Source organism: Phodopus roborovskii, unplaced genomic scaffold (genome assembly GCF_943737965.1).
Source record: "Phodopus roborovskii unplaced genomic scaffold, PHOROB, whole genome shotgun sequence".
NCBI lineage: Eukaryota > Metazoa > Chordata > Mammalia > Rodentia > Cricetidae > Phodopus > Phodopus roborovskii.
The window spans coordinates 16,419,591-16,441,636 of NW_026126470.1; the positions used below are offsets into that span (position 1 = coordinate 16,419,591).

Here is a 22,046-nt window from a genome sequence, read left to right on the forward strand (position 1 = left end):
TCCTTCAAGGGATGAAGTTACACTGGGGGTTAGACTGTCTCCTTAAGTGAGCAGTTTTTTAGAAAAGAGCATGAGTCATGTATTGTATCTTCAAAGAAATGACTTCCAAACAATTCCTATTCTGAATGCATAAAGGAGTTGTCCACATAATTCTTCAGTGCAATGGTGAGTTTCTCTTTAATAGTGGCATCCAGTTCAATGCTCCACCATACACAATTATTCTGAGAACATGACACATTTTCATAAACAAGAGCTTGAGAAGTGGAATAACCCTCTTCATCACTGCTCTTAGATGCTTCTGTCTTTAAATGTGCAAGTATAGGAGTTAATTCTTATCTTTGGTTAGTTAAAAACAATTCCAAATTCATTCAGACTCCAAGATTTTTAAACATACAATCTTTTCCCAAAAGTACAGTAAAAAGCCTAAGAATCTTTCGGAGCAAAACATTTCAGAACGAAGATTTCCCATATTCTGGGAAACAAAGCAATAGTCATCCTGCCCTCAGTATTCATACTGCTTGAGAAATGATTAAGGTTAATTTATAAAACTGGTATGTGCTGTTTCACATGAATGTAGACTGTGAATATTCAGTTAGTGAATGCATTGTTTAATAGCTCATTACTCAGTATAACATTAACAGATACATTATATTATCAATTGTATTTATGTAGCCCTCCACGATCTATTTCTATTCCAAGCAAGAAAACTGGCGATGTTTAATGGAGACACACGAGACAGAAGAAGCATGTACAGGCCATTAAGAAGGAACCCTTTTCACTGGGGTTTAGCTATGAAGTGGTCCCCAAGAAGGCTTGTTTGTTAGAGGTTCCTTTCAGCTCCTGAGGCTTTTGAGAGGGACCCGGATCATGAGGGTATTAACTTCATCAAGGGATTAAAACCTGATGAATTCACAACAAAATGGGTGATTAGGAGGGTGGGCCTGGTTAGAGGAAGTAGTTTGCTATAGCTATGGCTTTGAAGGGCATGTCCCAGCCCCCACTGAACCCCCCACCTCACACCTACCCTCCCATCCATAAAGAGGTGAGCCATTTTGCTCCAACACATCTCAGCCATCATAGCCTAAACAACAAGCCAAGAAATAATGGGGCTGTTGATGGAATGGAAATTTATCAATAGATCAAAGTTAAAGAAAATAACAGAATAAAGCACAATAGTCACATGTTCCTATCACTCAGAGGCTTGACTATAAGTAATTTATTTTAAAAATGGAGCAATGAGACACAGTACAATACCTTTTGGATGTGTTTCTCCCAAATGTTAAAATAATGGGTCCTGAGAACTGAGTTCTGTAATAGCTCACAATCCACACACTTCTGAAAGAAAGAAAGAACGATATGTGTTACTGTGAGTGCAGGTAATGATTTCAATAATGTGTTTGAAAATGGGGTATTAACGATACCCTAAAGTAAGCTATCTCAAAGTCTCAAAGAGGCAGGCAAAAACAAACATGTATTGGGACAGAGTCTCAGGCACTCAGGCTTTTCTTGAGTGTGGCTGCTGACCACATCCAATTAAGGCACCAGTGTTACAGAATTACCTGCAAAAAAAAAAAAAAAAAACTGTCTTCACCCTAACAGTAGACTGCCCCCTGCTCTCTGGGGTGTAAGCCAATATTGATGATGCAGAAGAATGTGGACCATGGAAGGATTTCTGGAAGAAACCACATGGGAAGTATCTGACATTCTTTGAAGAGTTTGAAACACCTGGCTGCTTCCCTCCCAGTAGGAATAGAAAGTTAAACTCAGAATTAGAACCATCCTCAACTCAGAATGATAGTGACAAAGAGAAAGTTGCAGGGGTGCTCAACCTTTTGAAATCCCAGCTTAGCAAGGTCAAGTTCAAAAACTGCACAACTGACTCTCTTTTGTGCCTGTCCTCCCTCCCTCCCTCCCCCTCTCTCTCCCAAGTCTCTCTGTGTTTCGAGTACTTAAGATTCTGTATTGGGCTCTATTCATAACTATCTTGGGGTGCAGGCATTCCAAAGGCTACAGCTGCTGGAAGCATTTAGCCGGCAGAGGCATGGCTTCTACTGTAACAATCTGGCTTTGTAAACGTTATGCCGATCAATGGGCTGGCAAACAAGGCAGTCAGCCAGAGACAGGGAAGGTATGGTAGACACACCCTGATCTCACTACAGCATTATTCCACTGGACTCACAAAGAGTTTACACTGCTGACCTCTTCATTGACTAATCCATAACTTATGATCAGTTCTCCGGGATCACGGCTGTACTAAAAATAAATCCATAAATCAGAACAGGAATCTACCAAAACAAAGCAGCTAGCTCATCTTAATTGTGCTAGGATCTCCCAGTGTCCGGAGACTCGGGCACAGACTCCACATTTCCTGGTGGGGTGCTTTCCCATGCTAGCACACTACATCTCACATCTACACATTCACACTCCCTTCCATTTCCTCCTCAGCATAGTCTCCCAGTGTCTAGACAGTGCTTCTTCCAGCCCACAATCGGCCTACCCATGCAGTGGGACTCTAATTCCCATAGGCTAAAACTCCTGTGCCCACTGTCACATCCCAAGTCCTCCTAGGACATCTACTTAGCAAGCCCAGAGCCATCTCCCATCAGCAGCCAGATGTCAGCTTCTATGTGGTAGTCAAAGACACCTAGAATTATAACTCTCAGTATGATGTTCCATGTGTTTTTCAAGTAGACAAAAGGTATATCTCCTTAAAAGAGTTTGTTTCTAGACAGAAATAAAGCAAACAAAACAAAGAACCAATCAACCGAAAACAAAAATCCGATGAACACATCCAGATAATTAGAGAAGGGGGGGGGCATTATGATTTTTCTACTATACTATGACACTAGTTTTCCATCAGCTAAATAAAAACATCGCTGTATCATTTTATGTAATAAAATTTAACCTTATTCTGACCTTCCTCATAAGGCCAGCAAACCTCTCTATCCAGTAAGGTTCCATCTGAACTATGTAAGATGATAAGCAATACCTTAATTGCATTCATTTACATGACTTTGAAACTATTCTGGGCTGAAGTCATGACTGCAAGGTCACAGAATACAAAATGAAGAATGTATGCAATTCACCTCGGAGAAATGATCCACTTAAAATGGCATGGAAGCACCTTCTCCATCCCTCATTAGGAGACATCAAATGCTTAATGCAATCAACAGGTGCAGACATCTGTGCACACACACACAAACCCACCAATTTTATAAACATATACAAGACAGTCTATCACATACCGTAGCTTTCTTATTAAAATCCGCATGCCTAAATTGAGGCAAAGAGTAATTCAATATAATTTAGCAGCATTTAACAAACCAAAAGACATAACACAGCTATTATTTTCTACCATCCCACAAACATTTCTGGAAGCTAAAGGTAATCGGTAAAATCTATAGTTTTAGGATAAAATATAAATGAAGGATGTTAGGTATATTAAAATGCTAACTCATTAATATATGTATATATATTATATAAAACATCCTTCATTTCTAATCATTTTCCTAATTGACATATTTACAAGACAACTCCCTTACCTAAAGCTCAGGAAATGTTATGGAAGAAGGGAGCTAAAAGACTAAAAAAGCCAGAGGCACAGGAACTCTCCTGTGAGATCGGATCTGCTAAAAAATGACGGGGAAGCTTCACCCACGAATCATCAACGATAGGACTGCCAAACAAGATCTGAATGATGACAACACCGATGAACTCGCTAACATGGAAGAGGGGAATTTTACAGGGCCCTACCCAGAGACAAAGAACTACAGACTACTAAGAAATGCTAAGAACAGGAGAAATAGTCTTCCCTGGGGATGAGTCTCTTAATTGGTTATCCAATAGCAAGTGTCTAGGGCTGAAATGATACACACAAGCAACAGTAAAGGCGCTCAGCAGGTTGTTTTTATATATGCTTGTATTTACAAACATACATTATGCTAACAACTAAAGAAGAAGAGGTCATGAATTTGAATGGGAGCAAGTGGGGTTTCCAATGGGAGGGGTTGGGAAACCAAGGGGGAAATTGATGTAGTTACACTTCAATTAAAAATTTCTTTCTTCTTTCAAAGGGGATCTAGGAGGCTAGGGTTGTATGTTGCTCACTGGTGGAGTGCTTGCATAGCACACACAAGACCTTTCCAGCCCCAGTTGAAAAGAAAAAAAGAAGCCAAGAGTTTCTGTTTCATTTTTAATAAGTGAAACAAGCATAAGTTCCACGGGCTGACTAGAGGACTGTGCTTCCCATGCATCAAGTCCAATAACAACGCATTAATAAGAGGAAGGAAATATCGCAGAATGAAAAAGCCATGACCATAAATGACAGGGCACAAGGAGTGTTCCTCAACATTCCAGAACATATCAAAACACGCTAAAACAACAGCCACACAAAACAGTTCCTCTACTGCAATAAAATGCAATTCTAAAATAAATTAGATACCACAACACTTGAATTTGCCCCCAAGAAAAGGAAGGAAACCATAAAGGTGGGTTATAAGATACTTAGAAAGTGCATACACCAGAACCAATGTACAGCATCAAACACATGCTTGGGGTTTAACATAATATACAGGAAATTCTCTAAGATGCTCCTGTCTGTTAAGCTAGGGGAATCTTCTAAAGCTAATTCACTAGCCAAGCACTTTTACATTATATCACCCAAGTCAATCTTTTAAAAAGGACAAAGGGAAAGAAAAACAATGGCATTACAAAATCTATGTGTCTTCACCTCTTGCTGCCTTAAAGAGCCAGACTTTAATTATGTCATAGACACAGCCCTCTTCAGCCGATGCTTCTCCACAAAGAACACGGGAGTGACTACTTACTTACTATTACATTTCTAAATATACTCCAATGCCATGAGATTGCATAGTTTTGATTTTTCTGTGTGCTCGCGAGTGTGGAGGTCAGAGGTTGATGCTGGGTGTCCTCCTTTATTACTCTCCACTGCGCTTTTTGAGACAGAGTCTCTCACTGAACTCATGGCTCACTCATCCAGCAAGTCTAACTGGTCCTAGAACACCATGGATGAACCCTCCATATCCCAAGGGTGATGACAGCAGGATCCAACCAAGGCTCTGATTCCAAGTCCTCTTGCTTACACAGTAAACACGCCAGACTTTTCTCTGCCCCCAACCTTATCCTTTTAAAATAATAAATTAAAGGGCTTCGTTTATATCTATACATTAAGTCACATTGGACGAGCTTGGTTCTGAAATACAATTCAAGGTCAGACTATTTGTAGCTTTGTAGAAGGGACTTCTGGTTCATATTCTTTTATCAGAAAGAGTATGAGGCTGAAGAGGAAAGTCCAGCATGGCTTCCAATGTCCTTGATTACATTTCTTTATTTGAACTAACACCTCAGATGGGACACTGGCTTCTGATAGAAAGGCCATCTTGTTTCTCACGGCCCATCTCATGAGACAGTGATTCAAGTTTTCTAGCACATCAATTACAATGATGACACTATCCTAAGTTCTAAAACATCTACATACAGTCAGATTTTTCCACTCCTTGACTATTAGAACAAGCAGACGCCAATTGTTATAATCACAATTTCATCATCATTTATTGTGAGATACTGCTATAATCTTGAACTGAAATCCAACTGTATTAAGAGTATCACACAGCTTTCTGAAAACAAAATCACACACAAAATGAAAAATAATATGAGATCCAAGTGATCTCATGGTATTGGAGTGTATTTAGAAATGTAACTTAAGTATGCCTTCTCTCCCATGTTCTTTGTGGAGAATTGTCAGCTGAAGTGGGCGGGGTCCATAACACAGGTATCGTTCTGGCCTTTCTCTGCAGAGAGAAGGTAAAGAAACACAGATTCTCTACCTCCTTCTCAAATGGCTCTAGGGAAGTCCACCCTGGTAAAGCATGTGTGCACAAAGCTTACACATCTTACTCTTCATTTTCTGTGTATTGTGAGGTTGCAACATCTTAACGATCTTTTTATCTTAAAGTCTGTCCCCTTGGAGGAGCAAAGGCCTCAATCCCAGCATACCTCCTCTATGCAGTGATCAATCCAGTCTGTGGGGCTCCACAGTCTAAGGGGCAACACTCTCCTGCTTTCTTCACACCACCGAAGCAAACTAAAGCTACTCCTGTATATCAGTTGTATACGCAGAGCTAATTCAGAGCTACTGTGCAATAGCGGTGATTATACTGTTAATGATAAGAAGATGTAGCTCACTGGTATCGAACCTTTGTTTGCTAAAACTATCTCATCTTGAACTTGGTTACTTTCTGCCCAACCCTGCAATGCTTGTCCCATGGGAATTCTAATAAAGACCAAAGCCCAGGCTCCCCACTTGCTCCTCCTTGGGTCCTGGCCTGCTGTGTACTGGGGACTTTGAGGACAGTAACTTCATTTTCTGTACATCCCCGATGTAAACCAGTGTGTGTGCACGTGCAGGATGTGCACGCTTGTGTGGCTCCTTTCACTCTTTCCTCTTCCTTTTCCACCTTGTAAAATGCACATAATGATAGGAGGCTAAGCCATCCGCCTGCTTAAAAAAGAGGCGCCGAGATACACATGCCTCTAAATCCAGGACCGACAGTGTTGCTCAGGTAACCCAAAAGGACAAAAATGACACACACTGTAAAGGAGAGGTCAAAGGCACGCCATACAGTTAGAGGCACCTGCTACAGAACGTGTTGAAACACAATTTCCCCTAGGAAATATTTTCCCTTCCTACCTCACCTGTTCACCCGCCCATTTTGCATGCAACCCCATAAACAGCCGTTATCCCCCATTATAAAACAGTTGACGGTTAAGACAATGAGCCAACCAAGAAAGTACAATATTCCATAACTGACATTTACAGCACCGGCCTTGGACTTCTAATCTTTACCAGACGGGGCACACAAATCAATCCATCAGCTCGCAGAGGTGTGCTTTTTTAACCTCTAAAACAGATGGGATTGGCCAGAAGTGTCTGGCATGTCAAACTGCTAATCACCGCTGCCCTTTGCACAAAATAACCCACTTAAGTTGAGGCATGGTTGCACTGTAACCGACATTAGTCTGTGGGAAACCCATTTAACTGTCACACACCCCTGCCACTCCAGCTCTCCCTTAATTAAGCCTAATGCCTTATGCTTTGACCTTTTGTTCTAGCCTATTAACCCTATCCAGTACAAGTTCAATTATGTTAAACTAAAAACTTTGCTGTAAAATATTAAATGCCAAGCTCCAAAAATCACAAGGGGCATCATCCTAGCTTTAGGTTCTATACACCTTGACATTCTTTAAAAAAAAAAAAAAAAAAAAAAAAAAAAAAAAAAAAAATCCAAGCTCTGAGTTTCCTTCCGAACGAAGTCACGCTGAGTTTTACAGAGTTGAGAAGAACCACATTACCATTCTCACCCAACCTCCTTATTTTATAAAAGGAACAAGCCAGAAAACATTAACTGACTCACCCATTTCATAGCCTCGCCACGGCTATCAAACACCACGGTGCCTATGATTAACAACTATCCTACCCCGCACAGCATTAAGAATGCTATTTTACTTCTCAGTGTCCTTTAGGCTACATTTAAAAAAAAAACATATATATATATATATATTCCTGAAACAAAATAAACCATGACTTCACTATAGTTTCGAAGTGATTTTTCCTTTCTCCTCCAAGACTACACTTCCTCTGTGTGTCCACTTCCTTTACCACTTTAGAAAACCTAAGACCACGGTAACCAAAGACTGTCAAGGACTGCTGTTAACACCCCCAAGGCAATATGTGCAAGGTAAGTTTGTTCTGAGGCTTCATTGACAAGTTCAAATGGGCCAATAACTTGAGCTACAGAATGCAACATCACAACAGCACGTTATCGCTCATATATATTTCTGAGTGGATAGTATGTGTGTGTGTCTGTGTATAAATAATTTTTGTTCAGTTACAAGAATTATAAAAACCAGAACCAAAAACTTTTAAACTCTACAGTAAAATAAACTCAAATGCAGTCCTAGCTGGCATGCTAGTTTTATCACATAGTAATCTATATTATTTTTGTTTTTTTTGGGGGGGGGCTTTTCAAGACACGGTTTCTCTGTAGCTTTGGAGGCTGTCCTCTTTGAACTAGCTCTTGTAGACCAGGCTGGCCTCAAACTCACAGAGATCCACCTGCCTCTGCCTCCCTCCCAAGTGCTGGGATTAAAGGTCTGGCACCATCACCACCTGGCAATCTGTATTATTTATTCTCCTTCCATAGCCTTCATACCACTGCAGAAAATAAATTCTTTATTGCTCTCACTGTGACACAATAAAACATAATCCATGACATACAATTTAAAATGTCTATAGCAACTAGGAGGAAATGCATATTGATTAGCTTTGTGGGGCTGCAGAGGTGACTTCCTGCAGAAGACCTAACACCATATCTGTTCCCAACACCACATCTGACAGCTCACAAGCCAGGGCAACTCCAGTTCCAAGGGATCTGGTGCCCTTTGGCCTCTACCTTTATGCATGGTGCATATAAACTCACACAGACACACATGCATAGCCATACATAAAAATAAATTAATACACGTTACCTTTAGCCTTTCAAAGAGCGAAAACCAAGATTTTACCTTTCTGATCACGGCCAAAAGGACCAATTTTTAAATTCATTTCTATATTAAGTAACATTATTAACTACTTTCAATTCTGAACTTCACAAGCTTAAGGTTACCTACTATTAAATGGAACATGTAAGTTGCAAAGGCAGCATCATTTAGACTTGTGCAAAACAACTAATTATTCTAATGTTAAGGGTGGGGATCCCACACAACATGAAAATAGTCAGTGGATTCATATTATTTGAAAAATGCCCTCAAAGAAAGAATTCCTGAGCATCATTGGGAGAAATATACAAGAGTGAAAAAAAAAAAAAAAACTTGTGGATGAATAACTGGTCAAACTCAAGAAATACCTGACAATCACTGCCCGGTACAGGTGAAGCTGTGCTCTCTAAACATTGTGTCTTGGGCTGGTGAGATGGCTCAGCAGGCAAAATCGCATGCTGCCAAGCCAGACAACCTGGGTTCAATCCCTGCAGCCCAAGTAGTGGAAGAAAACCAACAGCCACAAGTGTGCCCTGTTGGTACACACACACACACACACACACACACACACACACACACACTCACACACGCTCACACTAATAACAATGTTTTAATAATATGTACATACCTAGATCATGTATGTTTTATCTAGCATTTGAAACTAAATCTCTCAGTGGCTCCATTTTCCTAAAACTCCATTTTCACATAATTTTATTTTCAGCCTCCCATCAGCAATAATTATCAGTCAACACACGCTACTATAACAGGATCCATGGCCAAAGAAGAAAAGACCTGTCTGTCTTTAAACCCTACAAACGGCTTCGTAAGCTAACAACATCCTACAACGTCTTTGCGTCATCAACCATTTTTGATCTGTTAACTTTGTAAGGATATTAAAAACCAAAATTACCCCTACACTAAACAGACAGAGACAGGCAGATCTCTGAGGTTCAAGGCCAGACTCCTGTACATGTGTAGTTCCTGGACAGCCATGGTTACACAAAACTCTACCTCAAAACCAGAAAAAAAAAAAACACAAAAACAAACAAACAAAAAATAAACCTCAAGGCAAGTACTGTCCCATTGACCACATTCCTATCCTCAAAATTAAGTCTATGCCTACATTTTGTTTTGTTTTTTTTTTGTTTGTTTTTGTTTTTGTTTTAGACAAGCCTCCCTCCTATAACCTTGGAGAACTTACTTTGTAGACCCCAATGGCCTAGAACTCCCAGAAATCTGCCTGTCCCTGCATCTCTTTCATCACGACATCTGACTAGACATAAAAATTTGAGATCTCTTTTAAAGACGTGTCCATCTTCCTAAGCAGTTAAATCCCCATGATTGAATGGGCTCAGCTGGTCCATCCTTTTGGCTACTAGAAGTAAACTAAGGAAACTACTGAAAAGCTTCAGAAATACTGTTTCGCTTCCTCAAAAATAAATTAGGAAGAAAGAAATTAAATGTTGTCTACAGATTTCGCTAAACGTTTTTCTAATCCAATTTGTGTGATTTGAAGACAGTATTTATTATAAAACAAATTCTCCTTTCAAGTGTCAATCACTTATAATGTCACCAACAGTTGTGTTCACTTTTCTCTCTCGTAATTAATACAACTGAAAAGAAGATATATTTTAAGCATACAGTATATTTCCTTTCAGAAGTGCTAATTTAGATAGAGTAGAGAAATGCAGAACAGCCACGGTTCGTAAGCTCCATATAACAATTAACAGCCGCCATGAACAAAAGTTTGAGATTGGTGCGATTCTAGTCAAGAATGTTCGTGGACTGGACAGTCTGTTTCGTGGCAGGCCCTAAGGCATGAACACCCTATCAATGAACACGCTCTGCTCCTCTGCGAGAAGTTCATAGTCTACAGAAAAGGGACGCCAGCAAAATGCAGCCATTGGGATGGGTGAAGATATTGCAGAGTGAGGGAAAGCTCATGATTGCAGGGGTGCAGGCAGCTTCTGAACTGTCTTGCCCACTGTCACCATAAGCAAGATGGTCCGATTTGCCTTCCAAGGTGAGGCACTCGGCCCGCTTGTGGACTGTGGAAGGGGACACAGTTAGCTTTGCCCCCTTCTTCTCTTCTAGAGGGGAAGACTTGGCCCAAAGCACATAAAACCACAGGTTTTGAATTCTCAGTATACTGAAAAGACCCCAAGCGGCCCCTTTGATAGTTTTAGAACACTGGTCGGGCTGGTTGAGTGTAGTCTGGTCTCACCAGTCAACTAATGGTGCCTGGTTCTGCTAAGTCTGCAAATAGGAAGCTCCCCTGATGCTTTTTAAAATTATTCCATGTATCTTGCCTTGCTCTCTTTTAAATTTCATAGCCTCATTTTCTTGGATTGTTGTTGCCATTGTTGGCGGTGGTGGATGGGTTATGTATCCCAATGTGTGTGTGTGTTCCTAAATACATAAATATAGCCTGCTCAGCCCATATAGCGGTACTTGCATGTACATTTTCAGAGCTGACCATTTTTCATAGGTTAACAAATGGGTATGCTTTTCTCTAGGAAAGACTGTTTCTTCATCTCTCAGCATTCCTTAGTTGCCTACAGTTCCTTGCCTAGGGGAACCTACAGCCATCCCTTTATTAAGCCAGCATAATGGCCGACTACATCCTAAATATGTGTCCTGATACCCACAGATAAGTGTAGTGCCCACATCTCAACAAGGAAACTTCTCTTTGCAACAGACACAGACCCCCACAGAAAACCACAATTGATGAAAACACAGAGCTCTGAACCAAAGGCTCGGGATCATTTTGGAAGATCGGGTAGAAAGGCTGTAAAAGCCAACGGATGGAGGAGTTTGCTTTGAGATTGTGTCTCCTAGAAATGTCACAGAAGCTACCCCCTGAAGTCTCACCAGCGGGACTTCCTAAAACACACTTGAAAAAGAATGATATCAAATGACACACTAATGTGGAAGGAAGAAAGCTCAGGAAAGCTCAGCCCTGTTGCTAGTTAAACAGAACTGAAAAATATATGAAGATTCAGAACAATGTATTTGCATGAACATGCATACATACCTGTACTACAAAATGGCTGGGACATTATATTCAAGTCATAGGACTACGGAAAAAAAAAAAAAAAATCCTAAGGCTACTCAGAGGGCCACAAGGAAATGAAGTATCAAGACCACAGGGATGAAGCTGCCCACTACTGACCGCTTGAGACCCGGCACTGGCCTTGGCCTTACTTGCACTTTACTGATGTGGCTACTGCCAAAGACTGGTTCCATCACACCTGCTACTCTTTCTTCACCCCAACTCGTCTCTTTCCTTCCTAACTTCATCAAGAAAACAAAAATAGAAACAAGAAGAGTTTAAAAGAAATCAAGACATGACTTTTCATCCTGGGTCCATCCCACTTCCAACTACGTAGTAACCCTTAATGGTTAACTTAAAAGTTTTACGGGCTTGGCTTCTTCCTTTGGGACATTCTGAAGTTAACAATGACAAAGGTACTAAAAGATTTAGTAATAGTTCGTCCAGTTGTGGAGCATGGATCCCTGGGAGTGGGTAGCAGAGAAATTCCAGCATCAAAGGGAAACAATACTAAACAGAAAGGATTTGGATGGAGGGAAAAGAAAAAACCACACACAAGTACCAAGTACATGTGAGTACTTGTTCCGAGCAGGAAGCAGGACAAGACACACTCTAGATGGTGTGCTTAACTTCACCCCATATGGTTTTCTATCAGGTCCTCTCCCAGCCTGAAAACACAACACGATATTATTTCAGTTTGTGGAGATTCAAAATTCAGTGAAGACATTGTGTCACTGATGAACACTGGGAGGGGGGGTTCCTCCTCAGAGTCAGAGCTATGCTCTCTACTTTGGGTTTGGCCTCATTGATACAAGGCATGTAAACACTAAGAACGTACCAGATGGTAAATTAAAAAGCTCTTAGTCCACGCCTTATGCTTCCTATCACATAGATCCAGTCTATTTCAATTAACTCAGTAAAGGCAAGTAAGAATTAGAGAAATAATATCAATACATAATCTGAAACAGAAGACTTCCCTTGCCAGATTGTTCACTTTGAGAGTCCCTCTCTTGCTTAGCCAGAAGAAAATACCTAGTCTCTTACTAAAAGACAAGCAAACATTCTTTTGCAGCTTTTGTGGGAATCCTTTGTTGCCCAACGTTTATTTAGCAATTCAACTTTCAAAGCATACAAAAAATATGCATTTCACTTTATATCTCATTCTACATCTCCAATATTGTTTGCACCTTTCAGTGATTAGGGAACCACCCAGAGTAGTTTGGGGTTCCAAATACCATACATTTTAAATGAATCAAGTTTTTTTTTTTTTAAAGGGTGGGGAGGTTTATAACTCTGTTTCTCTTTGCCTCAACAATAAAAGCACATGACTGGTGTGTACTTAAAAATGCACTCTGTGCCACCAGCCTCCTAGGTCCAAGTGTACCCTCCTCACCAAGGTCTACTTCCCAAATGAAGCCAATTGTCCCTTATCTCCGTCCTTCCAATAAACTCACAAATGCATTCTCCACTTCCTGTTTGGAGCTCAGACTGTACTTGATTAACATATCATAGTCTTTAACAAAACGATTGTGGCTGAAGAAAAGGCAGTAAAAAGAAAATCACATTAAGCAGAGTCAAGAGCTGCAATTTTGCAACCAGGAAGGCTAACGTACTTCTGCTACATCATCTCCATAAAGTGGACAAACACAGCTTGGGAACACCAGGACTAAGACCATGACAACAAACATGCCTTGAAGAACACTGCAGTACTTCTGTGGTACACATCCCAAGAGCTAGCGTTGGGGGACTAACTTTCCCTCTGGTCAAGGGTAGGCAGCTGAGGAACCCACAAAGGAGAGGCCTTCCCAGAGAAACTGGGTTGTGATTATCAAGCTGGGAGGTCTGTCCTTGGAACCTGGGTTTTGTGGCTATCAGGTAGAAGAGCAGGGTTTCCTAATGGCTTCCTGAAAGTCAGCTGGCCGCCAGTTTCCCTTTCCAAAGATGGCATATTCTAGTGGAAAATGAAATTAGCTGTGTGACCTCAGGCAAGTGACTCTGGCAACTCACAAACTGGGTTTCTGTATCTATAAACTAGAGGAAATAATCTCTATGAGTCCCTAGGGGAGTTGCAAGGATTAGAAGTGAAAAATGCATGTAAATCGGCCAGAACAGTGCCTGGCACAAAGCAGTTGCCTCCTAAGGATGAGTGCACTTCCCTTCCCTAAGCCTTCTTCCTCCTCCTTCTGGGGGTGGGGGTGGGGGTGGGAGACAGCAAAAGGCATGTAGCAATACAAGTTCTGCGCATGCCAACTTTTCACTCAATCATCTCTACTCCTTCTCAAATCACCAGTTTGAAGTCATGAACAATATGTACTGACACACAGCAACAGAACCTCGGAATTTAAAATCACATCTGACCTCTCGTGCTACCGATGTTGTTGCCCAGGGAGACTAAAGGACTTCCCTTTTAGCAGAATGCAATACTGACTTAGTCGAAGATGGCACTAGTAAAAGAAATGTACAGCGGAAAACAGAAGTACTATTTTTGATGCATTTTTTTGGCCAAAAAAAAAAAAAAAAAAAAATCAAACCCGGAACTGCATGACCCTTGGCATAAATGGTCCTTTGGGTGAAATACTCTTAAGGGTAATTAATTAATTTACAGTTTTCTCATGCTTCCCAATACTTTTCCTTCGTCTTCCCTTCTGGAATTTGCTTCTTTGCTGGCACAGAGATCAATGTCCCTGTCACTACATTACCAAAAACTCAAAGTTCAGGAATCAAAAACCTAAACTTTGTTTTTTCCCATCCAGTTACCATCCATTTCTTAAACGTATCATCTCTTAGGTTGCAGATGTACTTAGGTGATAGAGAACATATAAGCCCAACATGCACAAGGCTCTAGGTTCAATCCTCAACCACACACACACACACTCAGAGAGAGAGAGAGAAAGAGAGAGAGAGAGATCTCAATTGTTAGAGAAATTCCTCAAGAAGCCCCATTTTGTACAGAACTTCCAAATCTCAAGTTTTGATCCTAAGATTATATGCCAGGCTCTCACCCACCCCATTAACAGTCCACATTAAAAAAAAACTACGTTATAAATATTATTGTCACTTTCAGCATGTATATAAGCATAATTCCCCACCTCATTATTGTAATACTAAATTAGCATCTGACATTTTTAATGCAATGATATTTAATATATTCACAATTATGTGTAGGCAAATTCAACCATTGGAAGCGCATAACCACCAGCAGCAGCCAGCTTAACCACTGCATGCAGCCATAAACGCTCCTTCTAGCTCAGTCTAAAGCCATCACCACAATGCTACCCTGTACCTTCACAGAGCTGGTAAAGGACATGAAGTAAAATTGTCAAAGCAAACTAACAATACAAGCTCCAAACTCCATAGGTTCGGAGTTGCCCTCAATCATTTGCAGCAGATGGAAATTGCAGGCTACAAAAGGAGTAACCCTGCCTATGATAAAACGGTCTTTCTTAATTAGAAGTTCAAAAGTAAGAGATTCCCTTCCACCAAAGTTCTCAGTAAACACGAGCAAGAGCAGCCTAGTATGGGTGGGAAACCCATGCCAAGGACTTAAATACCTAGTGGCTTCTAATTGAATGTTTCTTGAAACCCTGGGTTAGTCACTCAAAATTTAAGGCAAATAAAAGATATTTTCCTTTCACCCTAAAGGTAATTTTTAAGGAAAAAAAAAATACTACATCACAACAACAGAAGTTGGGTTTTTGATTTAAAGCTTTTAATTTCTTAGTGTGATAAGCGAAAACTTTGAGGGGAGAGTGAACCATGATTGAAATTTCAAACACAACTATTTGCTCTATCAATGCTAATTCAATTCAGTTTCCAAATTTCTAAACAAAATCCTCGGTTCACCCCAGTCCCATTAATTGAAAGAGGGAGGGGCTATCAGTATGGGGATGTCACAATTACCTCTCCAGCCTTTGTTTCAATATATGCTGCCATCCTACGGGGCATTATTTCAACCAAAAACAAAAGAAAAACAAATGAATCATAATTTCTAATTATCCATCTGATTACCTTCAAGAATGATCTATTTTAAAAACTATCATAACATTAAAATATTTTCAGCTTACTAATGCAGATAATATGCTTTGCTTTGGTACCCAAGTGGCTTTTTTTTTTTTCCCCCTCTTTGGGTTGCCAAAGTTCTTCAGATTTGTTTCTCTCTATAGCGCCCCTAGAGTTCTAGGATAAATAGCCCTAGCATGATTCAAAATCCTACTATTCTTGTAAAATGATCAGTTTTGAAAATCCACTTCTATTCTCCATTGTATAAACCTTGTCTTAAGGCATATCGATGATCAATAACACCACAAACTTTATAATGTTTTGACTCACGTGACTGCAAGAAAGTATAGGGACCAATTAGAGCGCCAAGGGCCATGATACAGAATATATAGTAATAGTACAAAAAAAAAAAAAAAAGACATGACTTCCTAGTAGTTTACATACCAGCTTTCATGATGGAAAATGTATCTTTCATACCCATAGCAACACAAAAGTTTTTGTTCGAAATAAACTCCAATCCAATTTTTAGAATTTCTACACTATATATGTAGTATTAAATATCAGTGATGAAGGAAGAAAAGAGAAAAATGATGGGCAACTATATAAATTATTTGTACAAAAACCCTGATGAGACTTCTGGTCTCCCTACTGTCCATTCCCCCTTGAATAATAAGACAATGCACTTAAACAAAGCATTCTCCTTTAGGCAGTTACACCAAGCCATCTCCATCACAGGTTCTGTTAAAAGATGCCCATGGCATCACCCAACCCTCGGCACTCAGTTTTCCATGTCCACAATACTTTTCAAAACTACAGCTCTTAAAAAAAAAAAAAAAGATGAAACAAAAAAGGAGATGATATTCATTTCTTCTGAGTAAACTGTACCTCTCCTGGTTCTATTCTGGTACCCAATTTTTTCCTTCCATTTCAGATACACTTAAGGAACATTTCCAAACTCACTGTGAATCTGTACAAATGGAGAACATGCCACTTCATTCCCTCCAACAATCACTATTTATGTAACATTGCTGGCCTCATAAAAGGGACTCCATTACCATCAGCAATCCATGTCCCTGCGTTAGCGTCAGACGCAAACAGAATGGGAAACAAGGCCTCTTCCTCCATTTACTTTCTGTTCATCCCAGCTTTTGTCCAGGTCCCAGCTCCATCCCACCGGCCTGCCTCATCCTCTGACATGCCTGGTCTTCACCTTCCTCAAGTCCACCCTGGTGTGAGGTTTCTGACCATTGTTATCTAAATACTACAGAATGAACATGCTCATCCCCTGGTTCCTGAAAAACTACAATGTAAGGAAATGAATCCCAAGCTGTTAAAGCCACGGACTCAACTTTGTACATCCACAGCCACCCTACCACGTTCTGTTGAAAATACTTCAGCTCTTCAACAGCAGTCAAGATATTTTAAATGAACATATGTCTCCAGTTGGAAGACGCTGGCACACAGGGTTTTGCTAGTGACAGTAAATGTGTTTTCCTCAGTCATCACCCTTCTAGAAGTCGATGCTTACTTGAGAGTACAAAATCCACTCGTGTCTGTGTAGCAGTCACCTGAAATGGAGGGCTGGAAAAACTACAAAACAAACTACACAGCCACAAAGGAAAATTCACAAATTAAAAACGATTTTCGTGGAAGAGAGGAAAATGGCTAGAGACATGTGATTTGTTTATTTTAGAGAGAAGGGGGGGAGGAAGGGAAGGAGGGTAGGGGTAGAAAGAGAAACTGAGTGACTAGCCTACGCTTTAAAACGCGTCAGGAAACCAACCTTTTAAAACATAAAAGGACTCATCACGATGGAAAATGTGTAACTTTTGCTGATTAAAATTCCAATGTCTTCAACATATTTTTAGTTGAATGATCTTTTGACTTCAAGCACCAAAGTGTTATTGCTCTTCTGGAAGACAGAAGTTGCTTACAATTTTCAGGCTTACGCTATATATATATATATATATATATATATATATATATATATATATATATATGACTTTTGACCTCACAGATCCTAGGCTACTCTGATTTAAAATGATCTCCAGGCCATGGTCTTCCGTGCTGGCTTGGCGATGAGATCTACACAATTAATAATAACCTGCTCTCCCCTCAACTGTCTGGAGAGCCAAGGATGGCATATCTATCCTCATCTCCCTATGTGTTCCATTAGACTGACATATTTTGCCTCATCTGTCACCTTCCATAAAACTCTGCTTTCAGATATGAGTTAATTCATTTTTAGTTGTCCTCAATGTTCTAAAATAGTGATGTTTGACAGAATTAATCCAGTGCTCTAGTTCTCTCTGTTCAACTGATATTTAATTAAAGTTCTTGGAGGCCATCTTTTAGGCTTCCCGTTTAAAGGAGGAACATTACTTCCTCCTTGGACAGTGTGCTGAGCCACATGGCAGAGGCTGCCTCCCTAAGGTCTCCTGTTCAACAGACTGCCTTATTGCAGATCCACCACCAGAAGGGCAGACTGTCACTTTGTTTCACATTGATTGTATTCTCAATAGTTGAACCCAAACCCAAATTCAACTACTGTCTACATTCTCTCTGACCTTTTCAACGTCTAGAAATTTTTGTAGTGGTAATACTCCTCCCTCCCTCCCTCCCTCCCACCCTCCCTCCCACCCTCCCTCCATATATATATATATATATATATATATATATATATATATATTCATTCATTGCTTTTGTTTCCCCGGAACTACAAAAGGCGCTAAGAACACTTATTTCGTAATATTTCTTGAATCTCTGAACACAGAAAATCTTTCAGCAGACACAGCCACCCCTAGGGCTTAAGCTTAGAAGGCTCTGCCTTACATTTCTGAATTAATATCTTCTGGAGACTAGCCCACTTGAATTGATATGTCATAATTTTCTATTCTGAAGGTGGCATGGATAATTTAAATTGGCCCTTGCTGTTTATGACTTGAGTAATTGTTCTTCTGGATGACCTTTGGGAAGCCTCAACTTCTCAATCATGTTTTGACTATGCAGCAACCATAAGGGACATGTGGATGTAAGCAAACTCTAGGAGCCATAAACTAACAAGCAGACTCTAGGTGGTGGTATAGGTTATTTTTTTTAATCACAATGTTTTGCTCTTAAAACTGGTGGGCCCAGAGGAGCCCTAGCCTGGTCCGCAGACACTTCTCCACTGCTAATTCACAATATTTCCAGATAGCTCAATTAAGAAATTTCAAATTCAACAAAGTTTGGAAAACACACGTTCTCAGTCTTCTGGTCGGCTTAAACCTGATGTTGTTGTTCAGCTATCTCAAAGGCACCACAGCAATTCATCTGTGTAAGAGCAGCAACCCAGCTAACTGCCCTCCTTATTTACCTCTTACCTCTGTTTTCCTCAGGCTCCTCCTGTACTTTGCAGGCTGAGTTTGGAAAGCAATGCCCCCACCAGAGCCTAAAGCAGGCTGGAGTTAAGTATCCAGTCCCAGACTCCTCAAGTAGTACCTGCTACATTCCATACTGCTTCTCCTTCTTTGTCTACAGGAACTAAGTAAGACCAAGCTGAGAAAGTTCCTATTGGTGTTGAAGCCAGCCCGGGTCAATAAAAACCCTATGGACATTACCGAACGGCTAGGCAAAACCAGGGCAACACTCACTTGGAAGTGGAAGGACATTTCCACACACTCCAGGCAGCAGCCACATTTACGGGGGCCATGGGCATGAACCACCATTTGCTTAAAAAGTAGACTTACTTCACTGTCTCTTAGACAAAGGTGGCAAACTGATGACTGAGCACTGAATAATAGCATCGGGAAGGTGCCGCCCACTCGCTAAAACCTATGATTCACTAATAAGCAGGTTCAATGTAATTCATAACTTTAAAGAATGAATTTCTGAAGCCCCTTGCTTTACAAAACCCAGGAAATACAGACTACACATCATTTATGCATGTTTATGTGCGTACACAGACACACATACCAATCTTGCTTTACTTTTAGACAGTCTCTCTCTTCCTCTAAAACACGATTTTCCCTCAGTGTCACAATCATTTACATGAGCAGACAAACTCAAGCCTGGTGTCACAAAAATGAGTTACAAGTTCTTGCACCTGAGAACGTCGGGACTTTCCCCCAACTAAAATGACCCATTAATTAAAAATAAATAAATAAATAAATAATAAATAAAGTACCTTAACATAAATTACCTAACATTCTGCTCTTCATTTACGACCGCCACAGTCCAATTAAATTACTGACACGATGGAAGGTAGAAACTCCTGGAATGCCTCAGAGATCAACATGTGTCAGGCTCACACTGCCTGTCCGCCTTTTAAACACAGTGGATTCCTTTGTTCCCTCAGTCTGAACATCAACTCCTGATTAAAATTTGGAAACTACTTTGGGAAGGATGGGAGGGTGTGCAGAGTGCCGCCGCGGAAGAGGGTTTCCTCAAACAACGGGAGAAAGGCGAGAGAGTGGCACCAGACGGAGGAGCGTCTGTCTCCCAGGACTTCAGCAGGCTCACGCTAAACGCAAACCCCGCTCTCGGATGCTGGGGAAAACTAGGCTGAGGCCTGGGGTTCAAGGGGCCTCGCCCTCCCTCGGCAGGCGGGGACCTGGTGCCCAGCAGGCCGGGCCTGGGGCTCAGCGCTGTCCCTGTCCGAGTCACTTTTCCCGGCCGGGAATCGGCGAGCACCGCGCGGGGAGGCACCAGCTCAAGGCGGGGAGCAGCGCGGGCGCCACCGCGGGCACCGCTGGGCGGCGGGACCGAGCGGCGCAGCAGCCAGCGCCCGGGGCTCGGGGCCAACAGGAGCAGCCGAGCGGGCTCGACCCGGGCCCCGCGACCCGGCCACCCGCGTGGGTCCCGGCACAGCACAGCCAGGGAGGCTGCGCCCCTCGCGCCAAGGCTGGCACGGGCGATCCCACGGCTGGGAACTCCACAACTTGGCGGCCGCGCCGGGCGGGGGGGTTGGGAGGGCGCGAGTTCCCGGGGAGAGCCGGGCGCGGCAAGCTGTCCCCGGGATCCGTGTCGCCGGCGTCCCCCGTGGGCCTCCCCGGCCTCCGCCACCTCCCCGGGCCGCGCACCCAGGCCGTGCCCGGGCGGCTGGGCGTCCGCTCTGCCAGCTCCGCACGGAGCTCGGGCCGCGATCGCCACTCACCGAGGCCGCCTCGGCTCCGGGCCGCCGATCCGCGTCGCTCCCTCCTTCCCCGGTGAGCCGTGCCCTGCGGCCGCGCGAGGCCACGGGCGGTGCGCACCGGCGGGCTGGGGCCGGCTCGTCCTCCGCCTGCGCCGCGATCGCCGTTGCCTCCCGAGTTCGGGGCTCTGCTGCAATGTCTGCGAGGCTGACTTTGAGCGCCTCGCTCGCCGCCCGCCCGCCGCAGCCGCGCTCCTCCCTCCGCCGCCGAGTTCGCGGCGGCCGGGTCCCTCCCCTCGCTGCTCCACGCCATTCAGCTCTTCAGCCAAGTTTCTTAACCCTTTTCTGCCCCTCCCTCCCATTGTCACCCGGGCTGATCGCGTACCCGGCGGCTCGCTCGAGCTGGGCAGCCTACCCGGCTTCTGCGGGCCTCCTCTCCGGTGCTCCGGGTGGGGGACCCGGGGCTGTGCGGCCTGGCAGGTAGAGAGGACACAGTTCGGCCGGGAGAGGGGGGTTCCTTGCTCCCCGAGCCGGAGCCCTGGCTTTACGGCACCGTCCAGCTGCCTGGACAGATTGTCCCTAGGGACCAGGCGATCGTCCATGTCACCCAGGCTTGGACAAGCGTTGGGGGCACCGCAGAGGAATAAGGGCACCAACCCTTCCCCCAGGGCTTTCACCTAGGGGCCGGCACCTTAAGGGTCTCCCTTCCAACCATTTCACCCCACAGCACGCGTTCTCTTGGCTCCCTTTTACCCACCCTCCGTTTTCCACCTCCTAGGAATCGGTGTCCCGCTTAAATTCCGGAAGGGACGCTGCTATAACTCTAGGTCATTTTGACCCCATGCCCAGCACCTAGTAGGACCCAGTAATTAATGTGGCGTGATTCCAAGCGGAAAACTGGGAAGGAGACCTGAGGAGTGCCCAGCTCGGCTCCCTAGACGGACGCAGGACCCAGGAACCGGGTTTATCTTCCGTTGCTTTGTCACTGTGGAGTCTCCAGCGGAGTCTGCCGGCCAAGCTGCACCACCCCCAGGAAGGATCTGACCCAACGGGACTAGGAGATGGGCTGACACTTCTTTAAGCAGCTGTGCTCGGTTCAGAGTCTCAATAAATAACAATTACATCACGAAGCCAGGATGCCAGCGCAGTGAAACCTGGGTTTCCTGCAGCCTCCTCTCGCTGAACCCGCCTCTAAATTTGAGGGGGGCTACAGATTGGTGAAGCGAGAAAGTGGAGGGAGGAGAGAATAACATGAAACCGTGATCTCGCCCTCTCGTGCTTTCTGCTTTAAAATCCTCTCCTCATGAATATTGCTTGTGAAGCGCCCCC

The 22,046-nt window shown here is 42.9% G+C and overlaps 1 protein-coding gene across 2 annotated transcripts in view; it reads right to left on the reverse strand.

The window, feature by feature from the left end:
* Nrip1 (nuclear receptor interacting protein 1) overlaps nt 1–20,889 on the reverse strand; it is an 80,101-nt gene extending 59,212 nt beyond the window's left edge. Inside the window, exons 1-2 of one of the 2 annotated variants that reach the window (XM_051191768.1) lie at nt 20,742–20,889; nt 1,255–1,335 (exon numbers count right to left, since the gene is read on the reverse strand). The gene's annotated coding sequence lies outside the window, so the exon portion shown is untranslated. The remainder of the gene's footprint in view (nt 1–1,254; nt 1,336–20,741) is intronic. The other variant, XM_051191769.1, reaches the window with a different exon arrangement.
* Between the last annotated feature and the right edge of the window lie 1,157 nt (nt 20,890–22,046).